The following is a 6,099-nucleotide window of genomic DNA, read 5'->3' on the forward strand; positions in this document are numbered from 1 at the left end:
AGTGTAAACTGATTAACTTTGACTTGATTTTATGTTTATTTTTATTTTTGTTCTAATAAATGTTTTCTATGGTTTTGTGCCTAACATTTGCAGGATGCAGTTTGGACAAGAATTTGATTATATGGGCACTCAATTCTACCAAAATGATTTCAACCATTAGTGGGAACCTCACTCATACATGGATCAAAACCAATTTGGGGAAGCTGTCGAGCCACAAATTACTCCATGCAGGGATAGCACATATGACGATTTTTTTCAGCGGATGACAGGTATGAATATGTCTTTCATCAGAAGTTTGGAGGAGATGCAACAACGCGAGGAGTTACGAGAACGTCAAAGACAACAATATCGTCCTTCACTTAAAGAAGCAGAGCATCAAATGCAACAATATTCTCCTACTCTTAAAGAAAGAGAGAAGGAAGTTGAACGATGTCTTTGGCAAAAGCAATCCTCTATGCCAAGAAAAACATTGAGAGAAGCTGAACAATGCTGGTTGGATAAAAATAAACAACATTGGCAGCAACTATCTCCATCAGAAAACCGTGAAGAGACATTTCAACAAGTATATCAGAATATTATTTACTTTTCAGAACGTGATGACGCAAGGAAGGAGATAGAACTAGATTGTGTGACTGAATACTAAAGTTAACCCTAGGAAGGAATGCCAAGCTACTAGCTCTGAAAGTGATAAGGTTGTTGATGAGGGGAAGGTAGAGGATGAAAAGATAGAGATAAATGAGGAGAAAAAAATGGAGAGAAATAAGGAAAAGATAGAGATATATGAAGAGAAGATAAAGGAGAGAGAAATGGAGAGAAATGAGGAGAAGATAAAGGAGAAAAAAATGGAGAGAAAGGAGGAGAAGATAGAAGAGAAAAAATTGGAGAAAAAGGAGGAGAAGATAGAGGAAGAAAAGATAGAGAGAGATTTAAAGGAAGGATAAACAGAAAAGTTGGTTGAGGAAGATAATGATGATGAGGGAGAAAAAGCAGTGGTTGAGAGAAAAGAAAAAAAAAAAGAGAAAAATTGTGAAAATAAAGAAAGAAAGAAAAATGAAAAGAGAAAGTTGAGGGAGGAGATTAAGAAAAAGAGGAAGAGAGGAAAGAAGAAAAGATCATATGCAAAACCTCTTCCTCATCAAAAGAAATATCATAGGATAGAAAAGAAGTTTAAGTGCTTTATTGAGATCTTCAAGAAACTAGAGATTAAAGTTCTTATGATTGATATATGGAAACAGGTGCTTAGTGTTCTCAATTTTCTGAAGAAATTCAACAGGAAGAAGAAAAAAAGAAGAATATCAAGCAAAGAGGATCAACACCTACTGATGGGTGTTTGGGCTTTACTGGGTCAAGCTAATGACGTTAAAGAAGCGCTTGCTGGGAGGCAACATAGTTTCTAACTTTTTCTTTTTAATTATTTGTGTGTTTAAGTTTTTTTTAGGTTATATGTTGCTTTTGATGGCAGTGATGATAGCATCTACTAAAGGATGCTTCTACAACATCTATTGGTGGATGTTGTTTTGGAAGAGGACAATGAATAGACATATACTGATGGATGTCACTGTCAACATTTACATATGAATGCTACTGGGATAGCATCTACTGAGGGATGGTAGAAGATTAAGGTATCTACTGAAGGATACAGGAAGGTACACCTACTGATGGGTCACGACAAGATTTGCACCTACTGATGGGTGCTAGGAAGGTTTGGGTCAAGCTCGTGACGTTAAACAAGCGCTACCTGGGAGGCAACCCAGTTGATTGATTTATTTTTTGCACGTTTTAATTCTCGTTCTAGTCGCATATGTGAGATAAGTGATTGGGAATTGCATAAAAATTAAATTTTGAAAGTTGAAATTGAAGGTTTAATGGGTTAAAATGTTTTAAAAAGAAAAAAAAAGAAGGGTGTAAACCGTGCACCGCTGAGCGGTGGCGTCATTGGGGGTACAAGCGTTTTAAAAGATTATTTGATTTTTCTACCCCTTAGGGTTCGCCCAAGCACTCTCTAATAGACCCATAACCTCTCTTTCACTTTCAAACATTCTTTCAAAGATTTCCCAACACTTCTCCTATCATCCTCTCTCTTGAAAACCCAATTTTTATCACTTTTTCATCCAAGTTTGGGGTTTTGTGAGAGCTCAGCTATTTGGGGTTGATTCCTCCACATTCCTTGGAAGAACTTTTGTGTTCTACGAATGCATAATGAGACTTTTTGTGGTTTTGTGAATTGTACTTGATGTAGGCAAGGTCTCCTTATCAGAAAAGAGGATCAAGACTATGGGAAACAAGAGGAAGGAATCAGAGTTGGAGCAGTTGAAGCTCCAGCTATGGAGGAAGATGATGAGATAACATCTACTGATGGAGGTTATGTGCACTAGAACAAGATTTTTCTTTTTCTCTTGTACTTTAAATTAGTAGTATAGGTTTTATTCATGTGTTTATGCTTGGCTTGTACACTGATTCTGATTATGGTTCAAATTTATTGCATGATGAGTTATTTACTACAGATGATTGATTATGGATGATGATTGAGAATGTGTGAAGGTTGATATCCAGGTTGATGATTCACTAACCATATGAACAGATGAGTAAGTGATTCATGATTGTGATTTTGATGCTAAGCAGGATTCATGAATGAGAAGTGAGAAAGCATTTGGGTGAGGTATTGAGCTTCAGAGTTTTATTGTTGTGTGCACTGTTTACAGGGAATCACGGATGATATTGACTTAATCTTGATAATTGATTGAATTGCATGTTTATGTCATATGATCAAGGCCATGATAGGAAAGCCCTTACTTAGAGAAATTTTCACCCAAAGAATTTTTAATGATATACCCTTTTTGAACTTTGACCTTAAAAAGTATGAAAAACCCATATTTGAATTGATTTACCTTGAGTTAGGGTTGAGAATAAATGTATGTGTTGAAAAGGTTGAAGTTTGGGGTTGTATGGGGAAAGTAAGAGGCAAAAGCAAAAGATGAAAAAGAAAAATGCATGAGAAAGAAAAGAAAAGAAGAAAAGAGAAAAAACATGCAAAGTGAACTCAATGTAAAAGGAAAAAGGGAAAAAGTTGGGAATGATTGAGATTGCTTAAAAAAAGAGTGTGCTTGAACTTTGAATGATGATTTAAACTCTCTTAACTCAAGGATTTTGTATTCGAGAAAAACAAATTTTTCTTGATAGCCCAGCCACAATACAAGCCTTGAAAAAGTCCTTGTGATGATATGTGCCATGTGAAGATTTTGATTGTTTTAGATGAATGACAATATTGTTTTATGTGACATGTGAACAGTAGAGAGTAGAGTGACCTCCAAAACACTTGAGAGATTGAGTGAAACACTTGCTTGGTGAGAATTGTTAAATCCATGTTTACATCTATGCTTAGTTGATTAATCATTCATGAACAAAACATCTGTTGAAGAAAAAGATTGATTATGTGAACTAAATTGGATTGAAAGCATGCATGCATCTTTGTAGGATTCCACTGAAATTTGAATTGTATAGTAATTGTCATGAGAAAAAGGAGTTTTGAAAAGTGTGAATTATTTGATGAAGAAGTGGAAAACCAAGTTTTGTCTTGTTTGCTTGAGGACAAGCAAAGTTCTAAGTTTGGGGTTGTGATAACGGTCTAAAAACCGTTATTTTCATGCTTAAATTTGATCGTAAAACACAGCCTTTATGGCTTAGAATGAACTTTAAATCAAGTAATACACTTAGTTGTGTCTTGTGAGAGTCGAAACTTGGTTTTAGCGATATTATGCTTGTTTTACATTGTTTTGCAGGGTTTTTAGATGAATTAAAGATGGAAGTGAAGTAAGGTGGACTTAGACCCATGAAAGAAGGAGAAAAATGATAAAAAGAAGGGTCGAGTGAGTCACTGAGCGCCAGGATGGTCCGCTGAGTGCTCAGAGCAATTAGAGAGAAACTGCTCAGCGGCAAAACTAACCGCTAAGCGGTCAAAGCGGCAAGAGGCAAACTGCTAAGCGGTGAATTTAGGCGCCTGGTCGGTTGTCTGGTTTTATTAGCTAGATTATGTAATCTTTCTGATATCTTTTTGTTATCTTTTTGGGTTTATATATAGCCTCAGTGCGAATTAGAAGGGATTCTTTTGGCAGAGAGAAACGTCCAGAGCTATTCCACTCACCTTGGAGGAGGTTCCATGGATGCTTAGGCTTCAATCTACCCAGTTTAGGGTTATTTCTTCCATTCTTTCATCACCTTTCATCTACTTTCGCCATGATTATGGTGAACTAAAACCTTTGTTGTTGGGGAACAATGTAATCTTTTGAAACTCTCATATATTCAAATTCTTATTTATTTCATATGCTTNTCATATACTTATTTATCAATTGTTGGGTTNTCATCTTTGCTTTAATGCTTTTATTGTTTAACTCATTCATTAAAAGTTGTTTGTCTTTATCGATATGGGGACATACGGTAATGTCATGAACTGGTGAGAAATTCCTAGATTATGCTAATACCGCCTAGGTTATAGGGGTAGGACGGTCAATTGTATTCACTTTCGATCGCATTGCATTATTGGTTACTAGGGGAGGCTAGGGATAGCAACCCGGTAATTAACAATAGGCTCTTTTCACCAAGGGATTGGGTTAAGGGTAGACTAGAAAGTTTGTATGACAATTGGATAAATAAGTGAAGTAAATAAGAAGAGTAGATATATGAGAGTGGATAAGATGAAATTGTAAACCCCAACAACACCATTCATCCATAGTTTTTCAAGGCCAATTGAATCAACTGCATTTGCATGTTTATTTTTGTTCTTTGAATATAACCACCAACTTAATTCTTTTCTCAAGTCTTACGCGATTTGTTTACATGAAAAGTAAGGCCTAAGAGTCCTTTGGGAAGAATGATATTGGGTTTACCAATTATATTACTTGATAACGATCTGGTACACTTGCCAGTGGCTTAACAACCCCCACAATCCTTGTTGTTATTGCTGTGACACGCTTACTAGGCCATGCTCATGCCTAGTATTCATGAGTGCTCTAGAGATCATGCCAAGATCTCATGCAAGTGGCCCCACTTCAAACTCATATAGGTGATTTCAACAAGTGTACGCTGCAAATCATACACCACTTATAAGGGATATGAAGGTCATATATAATCATATATATTTCACATAATCTCAATATTTTTATATTCTAATATATATAATATTATAGCCTAACACCTACGTATTATTATACAAATATATGATATATTTTACAAGAATTTTTCTTGTAAAATGAATACACAGGTTGAAAGTAAAACATAAATTTTGAATCTATGCATAAAACACAATAAATTCAATTAGTATATTTCATTTTTAAACAATGTACAATTTCTTTTTATTAAATGTAAAATTACTGTTTTCCAGCAAGTTGTAGTATGACATGAATAGTTGTCGTCATCTAATTCATTATATAGTAACCGCATTAATATGAGTCGGTTGTTTTATTACACTAAAAAATATCATTACATTAATAATTCATTAACAAAGATAGCTCGAACAAAACAATTATAAGAAAGTATTGACCAAAATACTAAACTTTAAGAGCCAACCACCCAAGTTTTCTAGCACTAACAGTTGATCTCCCTAACAACATCATATATGTTGCAAATGAACTACGAAAAAAAAGGATGTATTATGATAAACTTATATAACAAATAAAGTTCATAATGTTGAGGTTTTTACCAATTTATAACTTGTTTGAGATATTTGGTAGGAAACTTGTACAATGAACAAAACCACACAACAATGTTGTCCGATACGAAAACCTCAAGTAGTTGTCAATGTCACTTGAAATAGATAATAACTTAATTATTATGTCTTAAAATCATAGATGAAACTTCAAGTTAACAAACTACACATATCCAACAAAATAAGGGACAAAAAATATTTCCTTCCCCGTTCAAAGCAATTGGTTATGTATTGTTGGATGTTATCAAATTTATTATCTTCATGAGTTGGGGTCAATGAACCCATAAACATCATTCAACCCTAAATTGTTATTGACGCAAAACATATACCTGAAAGCAAAGAAATTATCAAAGAATAATTTAAGTTAAAATTATATAAGATGTATTTTTCATTATTAT

Source organism: Vigna radiata, unplaced genomic scaffold (assembly GCF_000741045.1).
Source record: "Vigna radiata var. radiata cultivar VC1973A unplaced genomic scaffold, Vradiata_ver6 scaffold_212, whole genome shotgun sequence".
Taxonomy (NCBI): domain Eukaryota; kingdom Viridiplantae; phylum Streptophyta; class Magnoliopsida; order Fabales; family Fabaceae; genus Vigna; species Vigna radiata.